This window comes from Brachyistius frenatus, unplaced genomic scaffold (genome assembly GCF_029030835.1).
Source record: "Brachyistius frenatus isolate BFR_SWC_R1_liver_20210118 unplaced genomic scaffold, ASM2903083v1 Contig_81, whole genome shotgun sequence".
Taxonomy (NCBI): Eukaryota; Metazoa; Chordata; class Actinopteri; family Embiotocidae; genus Brachyistius; species Brachyistius frenatus.
In genome coordinates, this window is record NW_027210680.1 from 1,057,793 (window position 1) to 1,081,934 (window position 24,142).

General features: G+C 41.4%; 1 protein-coding gene across 13 annotated transcripts in view; it reads left to right on the forward strand.

Moving 5' to 3' along the window:
- Window positions 1–1,539: 1,539 nt before the first annotated feature.
- LOC138627109 (neuronal cell adhesion molecule-like) overlaps window positions 1,540–24,142 on the forward strand; it is a 57,662-nt gene continuing 35,059 nt past the window's right edge. For 9 of the 13 annotated variants that reach the window (XM_069709213.1, XM_069709219.1, XM_069709223.1 and 6 more), the window contains exons 1-3: window positions 1,618–1,752; window positions 14,368–14,488; window positions 22,813–22,964. The gene's annotated coding sequence lies outside the window, so the exon portion shown is untranslated. The other 4 variants (XM_069709215.1, XM_069709214.1, XM_069709216.1 and 1 more) reach the window with 4 other exon arrangements.

The following is a 24,142-nucleotide window of genomic DNA, read 5'->3' on the forward strand; positions in this document are numbered from 1 at the left end:
AGTGTCAAGACAGCACTGGCTGCGCCACGGCGCAAACTCAAGTCTCCTGGGTCAAAATTAAGGTCTTTTTTTTTTTTTAAAGATCAGCGTAGTCGGACCCACGGAGAACAATTGGTGCATTTAATTTAGTGAGCTGGTCCACAAATGAGTTTTGCGCACACGCCCAACATATTTGGACTTCATGTTTAGCGACGTTTTGGTTGCAGCCGTCCCCCCCCCCCAGGGCCCATCACCCCAGGGCCAGGGCCCGTCACCACTATTAGAGGCACCTTACTCAATCCCCCTCGGCCTTGAGAGGTGTTCGCGCACGGCTGACATGTGAGATAAGGGTCTGGCGTCTCCAAATGAGATGGATTGGCGGGGCCGGTAATTATAAAGTGACGCGCAGTCCGGTGTTTTGACACCGGCACTTGCCTCGTTTTGTGTCCGCATACATACGCCACCTGTCCGGTGACGGTGACAGAGAAAACACCTGTGTGCGTCACAGCCGACGTTGGGAAACATCCAAGAAGCAGCAGCACATTTTGACAGGCAAGTTTTTGTTTTGTATCCGACGCAGTCCATGTTTCCTGTCTGACAATTTATTAGTTCCGGTGATTAAACTGCTACGTTACAGCATTTTATAAAACGATGTAAAACGCATCTAGAAATTCCAACTTTAACAACGATTAATATAAAACAATCTCGGTAAAATTTAGGAGGAAAATGATTAATTTTGAAAATAAATACACAAGACAAATAGATTCAAACAACAAACAAAACTTGTTGATGGTTACCACAGACGTAGACTTATTTTTTTTTTTTTTTTTAATAGAAATATAGGCCTGCTACTCGGAGAGCCTGTATTAAGATCCATAAATGATAACAGTAGACGTCTCTGCAGGGTTATTGTTTATTTCACGCATCTCTCTGCAGGTCCTTCTGCTGCCGCTCATTAAAAAGGGGTCGCTGCGGCTGCCATTTTTTTCCTCCTTCTGCATCAGATTGAGAGCGACTGAAAGATCGTTGTAAATTAAAGACGTCTCACTCTGATATATTTTCTATTTACAATTAATAATTGGTGTATTCTCAACGTCGCAAAGATTGAAACTACTTTTAGACAACGGGCCAGTCCATCCTTTCTCAGCAACTGTTACATCAGATAACTCTCTATGAAGTTAGTGTATTCACCTGTACAGACACTTAGACTAATATTAATCAATATTGAGCTACTTAAGAAAAAAAAGAAAGTTAAACTTTTTTTTATTTTTTATTTTTTTATCAGGCTATATGTTTGCATGCGCATAGAAATATAGGACACGGTCACGATGTAAGAGAAACTGGATGCAGCTGAAAACGCCGACAGCAAATGTTGACTTAAATCGAAAAGGAGCTTTTAAAAAAAAAAGAAAAAGGGGACGACACAATGTCAAGCGCTTTTCTTTCGCCGGTGAGTGCGTCGTCTTCTGTGAAGAATAGACGATCTTTGAGTCGCTGCTGGTTTTTGACAGCGGGGGGGGGGGGGAGAGAGCTGGTGAGGAGGAGAGGAGAGCAGAGAGGAGCCGTGTGGACCACAGCTTGCTTGTTGCAGCGGCTGAGGGGGGACGGACACACCAGCCGGGCACGGTACCTCAAACACACACACACACATATACACGCACACACACGCGCACACACACACCTTATCGTTTTCAGCAGCATCAACACACACACACACACTCAGAGACGGAGGAGGAAGCAGCAGCAGCAGCAGCAGCCGGGTTGCAGCAAACGGTGAGTTTAAACATTCATTTTTTTTTTTTTTTTTATTTCTAAAGATGAGGATTAAATATTCTCCCGGCAGTATCATCATCTGTCTCTTGAGAATAATGGTGCGGCGAACGTGTCGGATCGGAGCCTTTTCTATTTGCCACAGCGTCCCAGTGATGATGCTTTTCTAGGATGAACAGGTACAGATAATATAGCAATATGGAGGCGCCTGGAGCCGACTGTCGGTTTTTTTTTTTTTTTTTTTAATGTGGATTCTGCCGAGCATCAAAGACGGACCGTTGCAGTCTTGTGCACTCTCCGCACTGCATCTCGAGGAGCAACCTTCAAAGCAACCGGAGGGCGGGAGAGCAACGTCTCGTTGTATTGAATGGATTTGTGCGGCGGTGCATCAGGGGTTTTGTTTCCGCCGGCCGGCGCAGACAGGGCCCGCAGCGCTCGGCGGATCATTTGATGTCCGCTTGGTGATGCCGCCGGCTGTAACAGCTCGGCTCCTCCGGGTGTCATTTCAAGTGTTTGGATTTGAAGGAAGGGAGCACCGCTTTCAGGGCCTCGTTTTCATGTGCGAGATCTGGAGAAAAGAGACAAGGTTTCGCGAGGCTGCTGCTCTGCACCGATCATTGATTCTAACGCGCATAAAAATAAAAAAAATGACAGGCTTTCACAGGACAATTATTTGTGATATTTATATGACTTTCCCCCACCTCTAAATGTCATCTAATTCTAATCGGCTGGTTTTTTGTTTTTTTCTTCACAAAGAGACGCGTCTGAGTTTAAAGACACGATGGGAAAGACAATCTTTTTTCAGATTCGGTCACTAAAATGGACTTTGTGAGTTGAATTCATCATTTGTCACGGGAAAACCCCGTTTTTATGGGAACCGTCAAGCCCAGTTATGAGCATTTGCCGTTAAAGATGAGAGCCGTAACGATTAATTTAACCGATGAAGTCAATAAGTCAGACGACAGTAAATTGTCAGCAGGCAATTTCAGTCACTTATCGAGCAAAAATGGCCAAATTGGCTTCTGCTTTTAGCTTCTTATACGCGAGTGACGTGGACATTTTCAAACATTTCTGCTGTTTCGCAGACAAAAATCGCGTCAGTGAATTGTGAACACAACCACCGGGTTATAGTGACGGTCTCAGTTGCAGGTCAAGCGTGAGCTGTGACAGGGTATTTTATACTATTCAGCTGCGGGTGTGCTGTCATATTGATTGTTGCGACATATGGTACTCATCGTGGTTTTAAAGGTCTGTATTCGTGAGTTGGAGCAGCGGACACGTGTAAGTCTGCAGGGTTGGCTTGTGTCGCTCACTGAGAGAGAAATCGATAAGTCGTTTCATGCCGTGTTGATATTTGCAGTCAGCATCTGCTGTTGTTGTTGTTGTTGTTGTTGTTGTAACACTCGTTGTGTGACACAATATGACGGCGCGCTCTTGTCCTAACCCCCCCCCCCCCCCCCCCCAGTCATCCTCATCCAGTCCGGCTGCGACTCCCGAGCCGCTTCGCTTTCACTTCTACGTAGAACAAACTCTGCAGGCTTCTTGTTGCAGTCAATGGCAATGCAAATATCAGCCCGCTAACCTACATTTTGAAAGTCCCAGTCGGCATTTCAAGTTTGTATTCCTTTATTCAGGGGGAGGGGGACCGTAAGGAGCGCTGAAACTTCAAAGAAAGCACGTCTGACTCGAGCTGTCTCGCACGCTTTCGTTTCTTTTAAAATAGAAAAAGGTAACCAATAGATGCAGTTAATGGATCTTCTGTCAGAAGAAGAAAGAGAAAATAGATTTTAAGTGGTTGTAGCTTAGGCGTCTATCAGAGTCTTCTCTCTTACTGGGAAGGCAAAATTTACAGAGCACTTTTTTTTTCTTTTTTTTAAATTATTTGCTTTGTAACAGTAAAACTCCACACACACACACACACACACACACACACACACACACACACACACACACACACACACACACACACACACACACACACACACACACACACACACACACACACAAAAAAGGTCTTTTGATGAAATTTTTTTTGACAAGTCTCAAGGAAAAGCGTAGGGTATAAAAATGTCAATGAAATAATGGCTGAAGTCCATTAAGACACTTAAATAGAACAAGAGGACTGTTATTATAGTAACGCCTGTGTTTTTCTTACAGTGACAAGTCCAAATTTCTGCTGTTAAAAAAGTATTATATTCAAACATAATATGTCTGTCTGGCTTGTTTAAAGTGCTCATTTGACCAAGTACTCATTTATTTTTGATTTGGCTATAATTTAGTAGAGTAATTTTCTCCTGCATTTCATATTTGAAAAGAAATCAGAAATCAGATTGTAGCCCTGTGGCATGACAGGTGTTGCGTGCTGGCGCTGTGGGCGTCGTGACCACTGTCGGCCCGTGTCCCCCCCACCACCACCACCACCACCACCCCGTGAGACGCGAGACGACATGACTTCAAGTCTCCAGTGACAACTCCCCAGACTTGTCAGTGCAGAGGCAACACTGAGCCATTACTCACGGCAAATGCGGTGTCACCGTCGCTCTCCCATTCATCCACGGCCCATTAGCCGAGAAGTCAGGTGACGGAGCTCACGGTCGGTTTAGGTGCATTCTCATTCTGCCCAGCTGACGCCTTAAGTGGTGTCACAATCTCGAGGCACTCATTCACATTGCTTTCAGGCTGTACGGGGATCTGGGGGTGAGGTCAGATCTTTTATATTTCATGAAAACAAAACAAAAAACGTGTGACAGTGTAATCGCTGTCATCCTCTACAACTTGTTGCTTCATAGATTGAATAAGAGATGTCTGTTATGCCTACTTCAGCTTGTTTTTACTTGTAAATCTTATATTTACAACATTTTTACTTTCAAAAGCAGTATGAGATTTGAGGTACATTACCCCAAACATCTAAATTGGCAACTAACTAATTGTATGATGCCTTTTTTGTTTGTTTGCAATAGTGTTGCACATTTTTTTTGTATTTACATTATCAATAAATGAGTCCTCTTTATTTTATTCATGAATCACCTAGTAGTGGTTTGTTCTGTAAAATCTCAGAAAGTAGAGTTACTGTCTCCTAATGCCCGCTGCATTAAATATTATTTAACACAGAAGAGCTATGAATTTTTTACACTTGGGAACAATGAACCTGCAAACACTTGGCTTTTTGTCTTGGTTAAATAACTTAAGACAGTTAATCAGTTGTTAAAACGGCAAAGCAATGAAAGATTTTAGAGTTAAAGATGCACATACACAATTATTTTTAGAAAACTGCCGCTGCCAGAGACGGACGATATGAGATTTTTAGGTCAACACTGATCTTAGGGAATAAAACAATTCTGATATTAATGTAATAAAACGTGGCAATCATAGACTTATGACAAAGATATGTAATGGATGGAGGATATTTTACAGTTTAACATTAAAACTCATTGAAACGGTAACCTTCACTTGAAAGTTCCACCACCATGAAAACAAAACAAAACAAAAACCCAAATAGAAGAATTTTAAAATTACCCCAAGTATGTTTTTCTGCATTATTTTCTGTTAGGACAAGTTTTAATATTATTTAATATTAGCCAACATATACGCTGAAACCCGTAGGTGGGTTTCAGGTTTCGGCTCGTTGGCTTTAACGCCCGTGATATTATGAGGCAAGACATTATTTGTTTGTTGAAACATTGTATTCTCGACCGAAATTGTGGTTTGGATTCTCCAAACCCTGCACACCTTCAGGCACAGCAAGGAAACATTGCTTATTTTTGTGTCATTTATCCCCAGAGATCGATGGTTCAGTCCCCACGTAAGCAGGGAAGAATGCAGGTGCACATGTTAATAAAGTCATCAGGGGCAGCAATCCCGGGTTCCCGTCTCGGTCTAAATGAATAAACTCCTCCCAGATATTGCCGAGACCGCTCAGGAGGCTGCAGCCAAATGCACACAATTAGCACCGTGGATCCCGCCGTACACTTTGGGTTAACGGCTCCCTGCAGCGATGATGGGGCGGTGTTTGCGGGCGGGAGGAGGCACAAACACCAGCCCCCACCCTCGCCATGCCCCTCGGCTCGCAGCTGAACATGTTTGGGTGGCAGTTTTCATTAAGGAATAGGGACATATTAAATTAGCACGAGAGGCTGGAGATTGATTGAATTGGAAAATGGGAGTGAGGTGAAGCCGTGGCTCGAGTGCGAGATGCTGCTTCGGCTGGTAGATTTCTCAGAGAGCAGATGCTGTTGTTCTTCCTGCTTCCGTACGAGACGGATGGTTTTTTGTTGTTGTGTGCTTTTTTTTTTTTCCTTTTTGAGAAGATGATGTTTTTCATGGAAGAGAGGAGAGACCTCGTTTTTCACGACGAGGAGCCACGAGTACAGTAAATCAGCCGCGTTGTGTCGGACAGATGTGATTTCAGCAAGGCTGTTTAACGTCAGGTATCTTATCATCCAGATACTTTTCTACATCGGACACACTTCGCTGCACTCCAGTTTACATTGAATAATCCGAAACTGTAAATTCAAGGGAGTTTTTCTCTGCCAATGTGATTTGTTAAACAACAAACTGGAGCTTAAGCAGCAAATTCATGTGCAAATATTTTGATTATTGATTCATGTTTTTTTTTTTCAGGCAAATCCCCAAGCATTCTCTAATCTGATGGAACAACCAATTTGTTAATGTCCCCATCGACCTGGAAATTGTGATCGCAAATGATGATTGAAAAAATTTGATCACGACATTAATTGACAATAAAAGCAACATACAGTCCCACACAACATGTCACACGCAGTGTCTAAATATAAGGGTATTTACAGTTTATAGTTTATAGTCATGAATGTAGCTGTTTTGTCTACAATTGACTTGAGGGAGGGAAGGAGATGGAAAGGGACGGCTGCGTCCGTTGTCCGTCCACTACTGTACACCGTGTCAGTGTCACGTTTTGCCTTGCATTGGTGTGGAAAGTCCACGCACGCATGACCATGGTCGAAGAGTGAGGTCATCTCATGGAGGTTATGTGAACAGTTAATGTTGATTCCTTTAATGAATGTAAGTTGTTTACGGAACGTAACATTCTTAACGTATGTTCAGTAACTTATGTGACATGCATGTAGTTACTTGGGTAAAATGACTTATTGCCAGCCAAATGAGGAACTTTTCCTAACCCTGACCTTGTGGTTTGTGGCGCCTCAGTGGAAAGCATCTTACTTATCATGACCAGGTGTGGAAAAACAGTGGACTGACGAGTGTATGCCACGCTTTGGTGGGAAAGGAAAGGAAAGGAAAAATGGAGATGCGGGAAAAACGGGAAAGCAGAGGCCAAATAGGAAGGCATGATATTGGAGAATGAAGTGTGGAGAAGACAAGTGGAATTACTGAGCAGAAGGAAACCAGAGCTGCAGTGCAAAGTGAGGAAGGATGGAGAGGAGAAGAACGACGCGCTGCTGCGATCGCCAGCTGTGTCAGGACACATCGGAAGTAGAGCAAGAGACCGGTGATTAATAAAAGGAGACACGGCACGCTGCTCCTGAACTACTGGCACACTCGTACACATGCACTGACTCTTTAACCGTGGACTCAATGACACGGAAAAATTGCGGAAAAGGTAAATAATTACACTTTTCTTAGCTCATACACGTTTTTAGGGCTCTTATCAGGCTTTTTTTTTTTTCTTTTTTTCTTTTTAAAAATAGAGTGCCATCAGTCGGTGCGGGTCTGCTTATCGGCCGCAGATGACGAGTTGTGTGTGTGGATCAGGTGGGCAACAGATGGGAGAGTGGGTGAGAGCAGAGGAGTTGCCAGACTGGTAGTAGCTATCACTTGCTGAGTGTAAAAACGTGTCAGCATTTCTGTCTGAACGGCTGGTTTAATTTTATACACTGATCCATATGTAGGCAAAGATTATTTCTTTTCACTGCAGTTACATTTGAGCTACGTTAAAACCACTGAACAGCATAAGAAAAAGGCCACCCCCTCAAATTGAGGTCTTTTTATTCATGTTTTTTTTTATTTTTGAAGGGAGGACTTCACGGGCCACCATTTCCTTTTTATTACACACTTTTCACAGTTAATAAAGCTTTATTAAGAATCAAAATCAACCTCAACATTTGAATTATTTTAATGAAAGAAATACGATTTTAGCTCTTTAAAAGAGAGGGGGAAAAAAAAATCAAAATAGTTTTAAAACTATCGAGGCCATATGGTGATGCACTGTGCATGCTCTTACTTTTTAAACCAGTGTTGAAGAAACAAAGGAGGAGTTTTCAAATCCCAGTGGTGTGAGCTTATGTCATTGTACAGGAGGCTTAAGAATAATATTACCCCCATCCACCAGAATCTTTGTCACAGCTCTAAAATGATTAGTGAGGATTTAGGTCAAAGAAGCCATTAAAGAGCTGCTCTTATCACACCAAACAACCAATTGGATCAATGCACCGGCATCACATGACGGGTGTGAACCAACCCAGCCTTAACGGTGATTATTAAAGATGTTTTTACAGGGTATAATTGAATCAGTCAGCTATGACAGTTTTTTTTTTTTTTTTCTTCCACTTTGTATGCTGTTGTGGAGAACTGCATCTGCACTTTATAGACGAAAGCTGCATTTTGAGGTCGAATTTTTTTCCCCCTTAGCCCTGAGAAGAGCACGCTTTGATGGGAAATGTATCTTAAGGACTTCACGCATCATTTGTAGAGTGTGTAATTATGTATTGCTTTTTAAGCTGTTTCACTGGCCCGAGGCAGACGGTGTTCATACCATACCTACACAGGACCAAGATGGGTGTCATTTCCTACACCTTAGGGTGCGTTTTATTTCTCTACAGAACCTCAGTCTGGCGCCCAGTTGTTCAGGGGACACTTCGCGTTGATCATCTGCTAATCATCAATACGTGCACGAGATTGGAAAAGCGGCTCCAGTTCAATGGAGCCTGCATGTGTCCTCGATCCTACTCGTCTGACCCCAGTGCAGGCCGTTCTGAGGCCAGCCCGCCTTCAGTGAGAGTCCTCCGCGTACTGAAAGAATGTCTTTGTAGAAGAAGATAAACGGGGCAGCGAGCAGATGAGGAGGACTGAGAACAGACGCCGTTCTCAGTGTGGAAAAACCCATCTATCAGCATAAGATGCTCCTGTTAACTGATAAACCAATTAAAGACGGGCAGGCTGTAATATCTGGAGGCCTTAAAGAGAGAAAAAAAAAAACAGAGACATCTGCCATCTTTGTCATCTTTGAATACTTGAAACTTTAAATTTGATTTGAACTGAATGAGCTACATGCTCACATGGCCAAACTATGCAGCGTGAATGGAAACTCCCGCAAAGTTGGAAACAGCTCAGCTCTTGCATTGTCACCATAGGAGCGGATGTAGAAGCATTTTACATATCGTAACAAAATCTCTTCACACTGGAAATACAAGTGTGTTTGATAATAATTTGCCCTTCAGGTATAAACACTACATCAACCCATTTTAAAAGTACTTTTTCTATGTCAGCTGACCTGATGTAGACTCATGTGTATGACTTACTATAGGATAAGTAATTTCCTTTTTTATCCTTACTCAGCATCATTCGATGCTTCTGCATGTCTGCCCGTATAAGCCAATGGCATTTCACATCAGTAGGAAGGCTGCACCCTGCCACATTAGCTGCACTGTCTTCTCTGTCTCTTTCACCCTTCAAACTGCTGAGCTGGCTGGTTTTTGGGCTGCCGGATACTCTGTATACTCCCATCAGAGTGAGGCTGGGTTACTCACCTAGGCCTTTTGCTCCCTGACATAATGCATCCCTGGCTGCTGCTGCTGCTGCTTTTGTAGCACTTTAGGTTATTGCAGTTTGACATGCGATATGAGACACTTCCACTTTAACAGAAGGTGTAAGAGGACTCCTCTGTAGGTTTGTAATATTACAGTAAATATTACGTTTTGGTTGATTCTACCCGAGTTGATTTTTTTTCTCGGTTATGCTGTTGCACATCAGTTGAGCATGAATCAGGTTTTTTTTGTGGATCTCTGTGTTCACATTTGTCAACATCTTGACAGTCAGACAAGGACTGAAGCTTCCACCCACCTAACTGTAAAAACATTTTGATATTAACCATTTTGTTTGACCAATGTTTCTCTGACACAAAATATTGTAGAATCTTTCATATTTGAGATGATCAGCTTAAAACAAGTCTCCTGAAAATGACAGCTTTTGGATGCCACTGCACAATTGGGATACACAGTATGTTCATCTTAACTATTATTTGGTTGTAGATGGGATAAAAAAGTTCAGACACGGCACCCATGTCAACCAAAAACCATACTGGATTTAAATCTGGCCACTATCCCCCCTCACAGCAATCTCCTTGTGCAGTGATGCGCCGCCCCTCGTCCTCCTGCAACGTGTGGAACGCTCGCTGTGAGTCCCGATGTGTAAACGTATCACACACCATCTGCGATTTCTGCTCTATCTCCTCCTCTGTGTCTAAATGGTGAACTTTCAGCTTTAGATTCATTTTGCGGAATAGAAAAAAGTCACAGAGTCAAATCCAATTAGTAAGAGGTAGGGAGCAACAATTTTGCTGTTGTGAGTGAGAAAGTTGCCCATTTTCAATACACTGTGAGTGGGGGTGTCGTTTGCACCGAATGTTTTCCATCAAACGCCTCAGAACGTCGCAGTCGAACCCGGTGTTGACAGTCTGACCCTTGGGGAAGTATTCACGGCGCTCTTGTTTGCGCTCCTGACCTCATTCCCTCTCTTCGGTCTCGGACAGTGACGTTCTTCCGTCTTAAGACGTCAATGAAAGTCAAAACATGTCGCCTGGTTCATTGCTTCATTGCATGAGGCTTTCTGAAGCATTAAAGACTCTCTGTTGCCAATTACTTGAATTGGACACAAACTTCGATGTGTGCTCTCAGCTCAAGTTTCAGGTCCATTATGAAATCGCCAATGCACACATACCCGTGGTCACGAAAACATATGTAACACAGATGTTTATCATGCCAATGTTTATATCAAGGGAATTAATTTGGAATAGTTGTTCACGAAAATGATTACTTCCCCTGCTTCATGCACATTACTGTGCTGCACTCCGTTCCTATGCAACAGGAACAGTCTCTGAGCTTTTTAATTACACCTCAGAAACCATTTATGACTTGGAAGCAGGAAAATGATGTTACTTACAAATAATAATTCATTTTGTAGTTATCTCTCCTACTGAAGATATTGTGCTTAACATTTTTCTTAATAAGCAAACTGTTTCTTCTTGCACTTTCACCCAGATACTATAATGACATTGCTTTGAACCAGTAGCTATAGTTTTGTTGAGGCAGCTGTCTGATGTCTTTTTCCCTGTCTTGTGGAAATACATGGCAAATAACCCAGAGTGTGACAGTGTGGCATTTTATTTGTAATGTTTTTGGCATTATTGCCTTCATTTGATAGCTTAGTTATATAGATTGTTATGCAATTTTTTCCCCCCCCCCCTCCAGCTGATACCAATATGATTACATGTTTTGCTATGGAAATGCCATGAACACAAGCTTTTTGTTGCCGTAAAAGTGATGTGATAAAATATGACATTTGAACCCGTCCACATTCTTTAAATTGTAATTACTTCCATGCCTGGGAGGGATGCACACAACTCTGCATTACGCCTAGTTGCCCAGCTTTCTTTTCCCCTGTGTCCTCCCAGCTTTTTCCCACCGTATGCACACTGCTGGTATTGACCCTCAGCCCACTCCATCTCTCCTCCACTCTCCGCTCTGATCCATGACTCACAAAGCCCATTTAACCTTTACCCAGCTAAACACAAGCCAGCACTTGGTTTTTTTTTTACCCGCTGGCTGCAAGCACCAAATATCTCTTTTTTGCTGTTGTTTTTATGCAACTTTTGGGGAAGATGACTCCTGGATGACTGTGTTGTTTTGGTCTTTCTCATAAACCCACTTCATATTTTCAAATAGATGCAGCCCATATCTATGTACTTCATATTACTAGCAATATTTACCCATAAAGGGCAAAAAGAAAGAAGGAAGAGCCTCATAGGTTTTGATGACTGCACAAGCTTAGGAAACTCTTTTGCTTTGTTATATATTCATTTGAGCCAGTCATCCGTTACAGATATGTGTTATATTAGCTCGGAGTTATTCACCCCACAAAAGGTCCATTAACAGGTGGAAGAGCAGCTTCTTTGCTAAAATGGGTATCGCATACATTTCCCATGGTGGTTTCCTCTATGTACACACTTACATAACCAGGTAACACGAGCTATCAGGTGACGAGGGTGTGTCCTGTAACTGTTGGGTCACGTTAACTGTCAGTTTTTAGGTTAGCATACATTTAATACCGCCATTTTCTTTTTGTATTGTCCCATACTGTGTGTGTGTGTGTGTGTGTGTGTGTGTGTGTGTGTGTGTGTGTGTGTGTGTGTGTGTGTGTGTGTGTGTGTGTGTGTGTGTGTGTGTGTGTGTGTGTGTGACTTTCTTGAACACATGAATTGATTCATAAAAGTTTCAACCAGTTTAATTGTTTATTTGTACACATATCCTGATATATCACCTGATTTATTTTATAATACGTTGTATTTTCATGGTGTTAAATATGGCCCTGTCTTGATGTGAAGATCCCTACATCAATCTTTATCCGCCCTCAAAAGACACATTAGTTGAGGGAAGACATGACTGATGTATTTTGCGCCTCACATACAATCAATAGATCAAAAAGAATAGGACATACATCTCTTCTTTTGCACTGGAGGGCGGTCACATTGTGGACCACTATTCACTTCATAAATATTGCAGCAGCGACCAGTTTGCAAGTCATCTTTCTCTTTACCTCCATTCTCATCTTTTTCTGTGTCTCTTGTGTATAAATAGTGTAAGAAATACTTTTTAAATGATTGAAATAATATTAGGGAGAAAGACCAAGAAGCAGGCTGAAATATGGAACCACAATACAATCAGTAGTACTGTTGCAGTAAACAGCAGTGGGCTCATAATCTGTGGTGTTTTCTGTGGTGTTTTCTTGAGAGCATCAGAGCTGTTTAGTCAACTTGAGGGTAATTTTATTGGTCACTCTTCATTTGTTAAGTAGAGCTGAAACAGTGGGGTGAAATGTAATCTGCAATGATTTCAATAATGTATTCACCACTTCAGAAATTTAGGTAAACCTGATTCCAGCTTCTCAGATGTAAATATTTGTCCTTTTTTGCCCTTCTGCAATTTAACATCAATCATTTGTGTTTTGTTTCTGTTAGACAAAATTAATAATATTAAAAAGTAAATTGTGACATAATAATGGATTAATCAAGAAAATGAACAGCAGATTGATATTGGAAATCATCTTAATTCCTATTGTGACAATATTAAGCATGTCTGTCATTAATCATCATAGTATCATAATATAGTGCATTCATCCTGTGACAGGCAAATTGTATGTGTCACTTTTTATCATTTTGAAATTGCCACATAACATAATTTGTAATACAACTACAAAAGCACCTCTTGTACATAATGTGCAACACAGGGCTCATGCTACCTAGAAAGATTGACTAAGGTCCCTCCAGCTATGAATGATGATTCATGTTTGAATTATTGATATCCTCCCCTCAAATATAAATGCAAAAATATGTCTTTTATCTTCTTGCGTAGAAGCACTGACTCTGCTTTGGTGAATCAAAGCCGGGCCACAAAATACTATACTGATTGCTGAATTATTGAGTGTTTTTCCTATTTTGTCACTTGCACTTTAAATCCTCCATCATAGGGTCAAATTTGGGATGGCAGGGGATACGATGTCTTTGTTCTCTCGGTCAAATGGCGGAAGGATACGGGCTCAAATCAGGTTTTGGATTTGCTTGTTTTTCTTCCATCTTCTGACCAAGAAAATATTTTTTTCTCCATTGTCAATTTCCTTTTATGTTGTACTTTCAGTTTATTGGAATTTGGAAATTACTGACACAGTTTTTTTTTTTCTCAGTAACACCAAAGCATCTGCATGAACACACTAATTTATAATGTGGATCAAGTATCACAGGTCCATAAGTGTCAGGAAGTGAGGTCGTATTGACATCGAGATCATTGATCCTGGGATTAGTGTTGGGGACCTGGAGGGCGTCAGTGTTGCCGCAAGCAGAGCCCCCTGTTTTAGACAGTGGGTCACCGGGTCATTAACACAGGCAGGATAAAGCCGAGGGGGTTAACTCGGTTTGTCTTTATTTGCCCAAATCCCTGCAGTCAAAAGGAGGGGGGGTGTCAAATCTTACGTGAGCTAAATTATTTTCATGGTCAGTCATGTTTGAATGTTCAGGAGACACTCAGCTGCTAAATGTAACTCCAATCTATTGAAAAACTACAAACAATACACCAAGTAAATATTCAGTTTGTATATGGCAACATGGAAATAATAGTACTATGGAGACCATAGTGTAAATATTCACAATAAAAGGCATATCCTTTAAAAGACTAGTAAGTAGAATAGAGGACACATTAGCACAGTTGGAGTTGTAGACTGTCCCAATGTAAACCCTGGCCTGCTTTACTGTAAATTACACTCATTTGCTCAGACATCATCTGTTTTTAGAGTACCAAAGTGCTGACTGAGGTATTTGTATAGAGATCGCTACAGCCTCTCTTTTTTTTTTTTTTACAGCTGGGTTCGTGCCGTCTGGCCTGTCACGAGTGCAGCACCACTGGCCAACAAGGCAGCGGAGTCCTGTGGGCAGCGCTGAATAGCGTACGCTTGTGCGTATGCAACCAGAGATGGAGTGATAGTAAGCTGCTAGGGTCTGCTACTTTAGTTGTGGCATTACAGAGCCTGTCTTTATGTGGATATAAAAAGTTTGCCCCCGACTGTTATTGTTCCCGACTCAGATTTTCTACACCTTCATCTGTTTTAAGACGAGCTGTCAGACGAGAGCTGTAGTCATTTAGAGTTGTACTGGGGCTTGAAAGTGTTTTTGTTTTAATTTTCTCCAAGGAAGGAGAAGTCTCTATACATGCTAACATCAATGTTTTGTTGTCTACAGAAAGTACCTGCAGTCAGCTCAAGGACAGATCACCTTGCAGAGGTTGTGATTTATTTGAGTATTTATCACCTTAACAGGTTCGAATTTAGCGTCACACACATTCTGAAGGTTTGAGCCCAGAGAAAGAGAAAAACACAAGTTGCTTGTTCTGTATCAATATTCTTTGTCAGCACCCGAGCGCTCTTTAGATCTTCCATGTTGGCTGTTAACATAGCAGATGCTTTGTTATTGCTAACGGGATATTAACCACCACTTTGGCCTTTTGCTGCAGTACAACCAAACAGCATGCTTAATAGCAGGGCGATTAAATAGTAGAAACGGCTTAAAAAGAAACTACACCCGCAATAACATTTATTTATTCATTTGAAGGCAGCATGACAGGCCTAACATTGACACGTCACATTATAAAGCTGATTTATCAAATGTGTTCGCGAACCGATCCAGCAGATCACGAGCAACTTTAGCATTTATGTAAAGTCCTTAAATGGAGGTTAATTTATCTAAACTTGTTTTAAGTCAGACATATTTTATGTGATGTAGTTTTCTATCCAGACATCATTTTTTAAGGGAACGGAAATTTTTAAGAATATGGAAGAAGAATATAAACAGGGTGAATCTTGGAGTGTACTCACCGGAGATGAAGAAAGAAAAAAAGAGGTGCTGATTGTTGTAATTTGAAGAATGGGAAGTGATTGACAGGTGTAAATGAAACAGGACTTGAAATATAGATTTTTCTTTCTCTCCTAAAAGCCATGTTAGGGTGTGAAAGGATGGATATAGTCGGTTCAGCGAATGGTGTCAAATAATGAGGGAATTAGGACACACACTGAGAAACTTTCCTCAAAGGGTTTTTTTTATCTACGATGTCACAAATGAATCAAAATTAGCTCAACAACATAGCAATGTTTTTATCCAGATGGTTTTAAAATGGTATGAGTGTGGTATTGATATCCTGCAAACCTGTGAGTCTGTGAGTGTTTCAGCCCGATGTGGCTGATTTGTTTGTTTCGTCTGCTCGATTTGACTGCAGGTCAATGTCATGAATTTGTTTAATGGAAATCAAGTCAAAGGTAGGAAGCAAATAGTGTGTGTGTGTGTGTGTGTGTGTGTGTGTGTGTGTGTGTGTGTGTGTGTGTGTGTGTGTGCGCGCGCGCGCGCGTGCGTGCGTGCGTGTGTGCACTAATATATAAATACATGTGCGTGTCCAGTCCATGCTACAGTGATCCTACACACCGCAGTGAGGAAGCAACAATACTCCTGCGTTATATTGAACCATGACGGTATCCAAATAAGTCGTACCGAGCTCTTTCATTTGGCTGCTCAGGTGCGGCCGTGACTCATGACTGTCACGTAAGGCCTCAGGAACATTTGCACGTGGCTTCTATAGCTTCATTATCTGTTGTTGTTCCACAAAATATAGTCACATTAACAAAGCCGAGAGCGAAAGCCATGCGAGAGGCAAATGAGATTGTATTTGACCTAAAGACCCTTAAACAAATACAGCTCTTATAAATGCAAAAACAAAGCACACAAACAGGTTAACTCTTACATGAAAGTCGGCCCTTCCTGCATGCCGGTACTGTTTCAAATGGTGCTGCTGTTTTTTTTTCGTTCTTGTAGCCTCAAGTCCTTGTTCAGAAGTGGACTGTTAATGTCAAGTCGAGCCGGTCCGGTGGAGTACATGGTTTAGAGCTTTCACATTCAATGAGAGGCAACTGCAGACTGGAGTGAAATTAGTCGCTTTGTGTCAGACATGCACAGACACACAGATGATCCAAACTCCTGCAATCCTGCGCGGCCTACAGAGTCCCGCTGTTTTCACCGTCATTTGATGGGGCCTAAACACTTCAGGCTGTCCTACCTATAATGTTGTGCAGGGACTTTTATCACCGTTAACATCAAGTTAAATAAGTCAAATTTCAGAAAACACATGAATATAGTTATTGTTTTCTTTGCCAGATATATGTATGTTGGAGGAGATGCAGTTACTGGCCGTTTTTTTTGTTGACACCTTGCCCACCCAGTTCCACTGTCCAACAATACAAGTCGTAAAGAGGAGGTTGGTGCGGTTGACCGGGTGTCCAAAACACAGGACACTGACAGAGGAATGGGTTGTGTTGTGCGTCCCACATGTTGTCAGGTCTAAGATGCCTTTTTCAATATTTGCCAAAGATTACAATGTTTTCCTAACCTTTTCCGAGTGCTTGAGTGCCTTAAACATTAAATATTATGAGACAACATAAATGATAATATTTTAATGAGAAAGTAGCTATATTTTTTTAATATATCTGGTGTCCAATTTAGGTACTGTTTCAATTAGTTGTGCAAGATGGCTTTATTGAAATATTGGATATTAATTAAATGAAATATGATTTTCATATAATGGATTGAAAAAAATAATTCAGACCCTGTTATCCTATTTTATCTTTAAATCGACCCTCAATTTTTCCACAAGAAGTAGCTGTATCATGATATCAGATCAAATATACAGTGACAGGATTTTAGACATAATCCCCATCCCTAATCATGCGTTAGTTGTCAGGCGTGGATATTGTATTGTCCTAATGAACGTTTCTTCATTATGTTGACAGAATATGTAAGGCAGCTTTACATTTTTATACAAAACCTTTTTTTTTTTTACTGCAAATTGTCTTTGCAGGGATGACATGTCTGAAGTTTAAAACTACTGTCAGCAGACAACTTAGTTACAGTGCCATTATATAACAGGATGCGTCATTGATTATTAATGATGAACGCTTACTGATTTTTTTTTTTTTTATCAGATAGACGGACTATTGGTGAGAGAGGTTGCAGGCAAACTGTAATTCTAAATGAAAACCAAATGTAATCTGTAGTACTTTGTTCAGGCTGGAGATGAAGAGGTTTCTTGTCAAGGCCACAGACAATCTACACTGACACTCTTGTCCCCAGAAATAAAACATGCTATAGAAAGGTGTCCTAAATAGTCATCAAAGGAAACTGTACAAAAAAACCCACAAAAAAAAATCATACAAAAATATGGAATTGTAGTTGTCATAATTAGATACTCAGTCAGGCCTGGATCACAATCATATCTCTTTTGGCTTTAATTAAAAAGTCAATTCAAACAGAGGCTGAGCTGTCCCTGAACCAAGAGTATGTCTGGTAGGCTGTGTGATAATCTATCTCTGTGAAAAGGTTGTGAAAAAAAATTTGCATTTCCCTTTCTAATGTGGGGCACTGGAGTTCATACTGACATACAAACACCACACTTGACGGGCTGGCAGCAGAACATGGCCTCATCCATATCCACATATACACAAAAAGCTCCTTGAAAATAGGAAGCAAGATGAAACGCTGGCCCACATGTTTCCTGATATTTTCCAAAAATAGCAGATTCAGTAATGTCATCTCCTGCCATCACTCATATGCAGCTAAGATCTTTCATCTAAGAGTCCTCTGTTGCAGCATTGCTGCAGGACGCAACCAATCACGCAGCTGTGAGGTGCTTCTGTGTCTGGTGTGAGACTGTCAGCCGTAGTAAGAAGTAAGCTATGTATCAGTCTTCAGCCATTAAAAAAAAAAAAAAATCCCATTTCTTTAATCTCACTTGGTTACAGTCTCAGACAGATGTAACGAGTGTAATATGTGCACTCTTTCACAGAAAGCTTTTGTGCTAGCTCGTCGCTTCCTCGTCCCAGCTTCAAGCCTGAGAACAAGGTTTTTGTTAGGAGTCCTAAATTCATGAGATCACAGAGAAATCCCTCTCCGATGGTGTTACTAATATTAGGAGGCCTCAATCCTTTCTGCCTTCCTCTCTGTTGGGTCGAAGACATGCGGTCAATATTGGGCATCTCCCAGGCATCCTATAGGTCCATACCTTAGCTGTTTGCACACCCCTTGTCAATGGGGCTTTTGTTCTCATTCCCACTGTTCTCCTTCTCATCGCCCTCCACTCATTTCCCCCCTCATTGCTTTCCTCTGCATCTGTCTCCATCTTTGCTTTCACTTACATCCCTTTTGTGTAGTTGCCGGAGATAAGATGGTCTCCAGGGAGCCGGCTGCAAGAGTTTTTCAGCATGTTCCTGACATGTTGTGTCACTGACGGCCGAGTCGTGCTCCGTGAGGTTCTCCACGCTGACACGGGTTTGACCTTTGTACAGCCTGGTATCTTTTGTTGGGTATTGCTTCACATCTTTTTGCAGAAGGTGGTAGCGTACTGTTTTTTATATTTATATTTCAGATACTTTAGAGCCAATATATTTTTGTACAATAACCGCTGTTGAGCGGCTTTCTTTGGAAGTGTTCATAAAACTTATTTTCCTGTTTTGGGTTTACTTTTTAAATTCGCGATAGGGGAATCTGGACTGATCTTTGGGTGACCGGTTGGTTGAAAGATTGCTTACATGTTACGGGTTGTTGAAGGAGATATTTTTGTCGGCTGTCATATTTGCATGTTTCTGCTGTTCACACTGCGACATCTGATCTCATAGCGTCACGCAATTTTACCTGCAAAGCTCCAGAGCCTGTTGGCAACGTGTTCTTCTTCTCCTTATGCTGCTAAATGGCAGCTAGCGAACAGCTTTTGTGTGCATTACCACCACCTTCTGACGGGAGTGACGTATTACAAAATAAGGAACAATGATAATTACGGATACTCATGGATTTCTTTTATATTTAAAATACTATTCGAATGTTTAAACATGACGTATCCCTCGTATAACATGTACAGTATCAGTGAATAAATACATTCAGTTTGATATGCTGTTAGGCTGAGCAATATATCAACATCATAACACATATTGTGACATGAGACTAGGTATTGTCAGTCTTTGGATACTTTAATATTGTGACATGGCATTCATTTTTTTCTTTTCTGGGTCTTAGCGATGTCATTTCCTGAACTTATCAGACTGTTTTAACTGTGCTATTATTTGCCTTTACCCACTTAGTAACTAGATTCAAATGTTATATATATATATATAAAAAAAAATCCTATCAGCCAGCTGTAATGTGAAGGTATGTTTCCACAGACTTGTTCTTGATTGTACTTTTATTGAGATAAGATTAATATAACAGCTGTTATCTCTTGTGAAGTGCCACTGAGTTGTAAATGTTCTGTAAATGGAGCCCTATGTTGGGAGGGTCCTATATGTAGGAGTGCATGTTTGTGTTAAATTTGGTTTTATAGCCTTTGGGAGTCCCCCGCCCCCCACTCCACCCACCTCCCGGCACAGCTGGCAGAAATCTAGAAATTAACATAGAAATCAAACTCTCTGGCAGGCCTCTCTCTCACTGTGACTGATTGAACGTTGTCGGGCATCATGTGTGGAGGTATTTCATCTGCATTGATGGTGGCCAAACAGCACGTCTTTTTCAGTCATCTTGCAAATCACTTCTTTTTTTTCCCTACAGTCGGTGTGTTTGTTCTTCTGTTGCTCCAGACCTCCCACTCTTCAGCTCATCACTGTCATGTTTTGTCTCTCCCCCCCTCCTCCCCTCCCTTCCTCGCTCTCACTTTAATACACTCTTTCTGCTGTAGCTTTGAAAATGAGTCTGATGATTGGATCCAATCCCCAGAGAGCTCATACTTGGACATTTTTACAATATGCTCCCCTTCAGTAGGAGAAAGCTTAGCGGAGGATCAGCAGCAGAGGAATGCTACTTCCCACTGTTCCTTAATCTTGACTTTTCTTTCCTGCTCCGTTATCTGTGTGTCCGTGTGACATTCTTGATGACTCCATTGTGTGCACTGTATGGTGTTGAGTGGGAACAGCGAGGATGGGAGAAGTGTCTCTTTAACCTCTGGAGGGAAGAAAAAAACTTTCAGGAGGCAGTAAATCTCTCTGATTAAACCCAGCTCTCTTGGACTGCTCCTTTTGTGTAGGACTGGACTGTGTGTGCTGTCTGTCATCTGGAGGATGCTCCCAGACTGTTAAAATTAAAAAAAAAAACCAAAAAAAAAAACCTGGGTATAGTCATGGTAACCAACCCTCCCTCTTAGTCTGTCTCAACACACACACACAAACATTAAAAGGGAATGTGTGGTGGAGACTTCAAAAGCAGCTGGAAAGGCCAAGATGACACTGGCATGTGACATTTGTCAAAGTAACCAGACCTCAAGAAAGAGTGGATTTTCCCCTAATTTATCATTTTCATCAGCGTGGACGTCCTAAACTGTAAACTCTTTTCAGAGCTGTGAAAAGTACTTGGTATGCCAGTGCAAGAAGACAGTGAAGTCAGGAAGGCTTTGAAGTACTGCGTGACTTGAGTTTTAATTTTATTTGCTGATCTGAAGGTCCAACCCCTGAAAGCGTCAAACGGGAACTATCAAAGTGGAATATTCAGTATTGAATATCACGGACTGGTTAAACACAGCCATCAAAAACTGCAGCAGTTTCACACAAAACTGTGCATTTACTTATCGATGTCAGATTGGTGTGTTTTGGCTTTTTTTTTTTTTTAAATGCAAAAACATTTTTAATTTCTCTTTGCCCGAGGGAGTGATGTGTCTATACGACACAATGACACGGTGCACTAAACTCAACCTGGCAACCATTTTAATTAGGTCATTTGTCATTTTCTGTGACTATAGGAACATGTAGACAGATGTCGACACACACACACACACACACACACACACACACACACACACACACACACACACACACACACACACACACACACACACACACACACACACACACACACACACACACACACACACACACACACACACACACACACACAGAGAGAAATGAATAACCGAGGCCTGCCCAAAAGCCTCATCGTGCACAGATGGTATGTCTGATCCCGAACAAAACAAACCTTTAGGCTCCTACAGACAGACAGTTGTCGCTGCTGTCTACATATCTGACATCCAGTCACTGTGGATACGTGTCTGTTTTTCTTAAACTGAGAGGTGGATTTAAAAGCCTGCAAGCCTTTCTCTTTGTCGATGTGGGGCTGTTGGTGTAAAACAAAAATGTTGCCCATATACAGTAGCTTTTGTGTTTCCTGCTGTTTGTAAGGGTCAGCTGGTGTTTGGACATCAAACGTGACCAAGTCAGACTTCATCACTCGGGTTTAAGCAATACCTCGCACTACTTCCTCTGTCATGGGTGGGTGAGAACGGTCAGAGAAAATATGACAGAGCCTTTTAGACAGCTCCTGCTATTATTGTATTGGTAATAGTAGAGTTGGCACCAGGTTCCTAATTAACAAATGGGAGACATGGCTGTTTAAATGTAACTTTCCTTAACAATAAAGCCAGTAAGAGCATTAAAGGCTACAGAAGACAGCAGACAGGAAAGAAATTCTCACGTTATATAATGTTACAGCTACAGTACAAGATAAAAAAAATGATAATTGTTTGTTTCTCTTATTTGCAAAGACTTATGATCGTGTATGTGTTGTATGAGTGTATGTGTTTAACCTTCTTCTGAAAGGAGTAAATTAAGATTTCACTCTTGAGTTTAGGCCCTAATGAATTCATGATGATCATAAAATCACTGTGTTCATATACCAAAACTGCATATTGTATCTACTTGTAGAAATCCTGAGATTGGAATGTATTATGATGACTTTCAAGCATATTTTTATGCCTTTAAGCAGGTGTAACGACATTTTAGATCCAAAAAGTTGGAGGTCTACTTCGGACTTACTTCTAAATGTTCTGCATAAACCCTTTTCTGGCCATTTTCCAGCCCCACAATAACTCATGAACAGAAGGGGGAAGTCTTTACATTCTTGATCTTGATATTTCACATTTGGTCAGATACTCTATTGTTGACACTAATCTTGGGTGTTCACCATGAAACTTTGCTGATTGTATAAGTCTCTGCTGTCAGCTTGAAATTGATATCAAGAAATTTGGGATTACATGTTAGCTGCCAATGACCATCTCAAGCCACATTAAAAACGATGTCTGCCCGCATTTATTGGGGTTGTTACTAGTACATGTGTTTATTCTTATGCGTGTGTGTGTGTGTGTGTGTGTGTGTGTGTGTGTGTGTGTGTGTGTGTGTGTGTGTGTGTGTGTGTGTGTGTGTGTGTGTGTGTGTGTGTGTGTGTGTGTAATACTGTTTCAGAATCAGATGAAGTTGAGGTGGGTCGGGAGGCCAGGCGGTCAAAGCCGTGTGTGTTTATTGCGCTTTTCAGGCAGCTGCTACAGTCGCTGATTGTTGAGGCCCCTTCGCCTGAAGGATTACGACATACACACAAATTTCTATTCATGTCTGGGGTGAGTTATATTCTTTCACAGTCCCCCCTTTCTACCACCCACAAACCAAAAATATTCAAACACATGCAGCTCACTGGCTCCCCGTGGATCCATAAACTCAGGAAGCTAATTGAAACGGGAGATAGATAGTAAATCAAAGTAGTATTGCAGCAGGCCTTGGGACACGCAGCTTTCCTCATCACAAGTAATGATCACTCTGTCGGCAGTATAAGGACATACAGAGAAACGGTGGCCTTTATCTCCACAGCTTACGTTCCCATTCACACTGTTGTCATGGAGATATTTTAGTTTCTTGCCGAGATCTATTTTTACTTCCTGAATTCTTCTGAAGGTTAATCAAACAAATTCAAAACATTTGGTCAGTATGCACTGCTGTAATGTGACACTTTTGAGCGCAGTGCTTGCTAATTAACTCCTCTGCTGTCTTTTTGGACTAATAATACCAATAAGTTTTGTTCAAAATGCAGTCAATATGGGCTGGAATCAATATATTTCACTCTGTGTCTGTATACATCAAAAAGCTGGTAGCTTCACACTTTTAGCTGATGCATTTTTCAGCTCTCGCGGTGGTCAGTTACAAAAAAAAATGAACAGTCTTCCACACATTTTGTATATGTTGCATTGTGTCTCGTGAATTGTATTTGGTAGTACTGTTCACACACCTTTAACAGGTGCACCTGCTATTTGGATCACAGATGATGTAGTTTCTCTGTTTTGTTTCTAGTTTGCAGCTGATATCTGGACCTCTTTGGATAACATTTTATCCATATTTAGATCTTAGCGAAGTGTGGCCAGTGTTTGAATAGATACGAGTATGCCACCTTAGAAAAAGAGGGAGACCACATCATTTTTTGTGGCACAGATAAAGTTATCAATAAATAAAGGCTGCAAAAGGGGGAACAACTAACCCAGCGCTATCCAAAGGAACTGCTTACCGGCGCCTCTAAAGCTCACTATATTAACATGCAATGTCTTACTGATTTCATTTGTCAATCTGGCAAAATTGTCATTTTACACACCATATTTGTCCAGATTAAAACAAGATGCTAAGATAAACTAACATGCTGCAGGTCTTGGGTTGATCATCGTCTCGCATCAATAGACCCATCTCCACCGTGGAGAAATGATCTGGCTGCACCCATATATCATCCTGACATGGGGGGGGGGGGGGGGGTGGC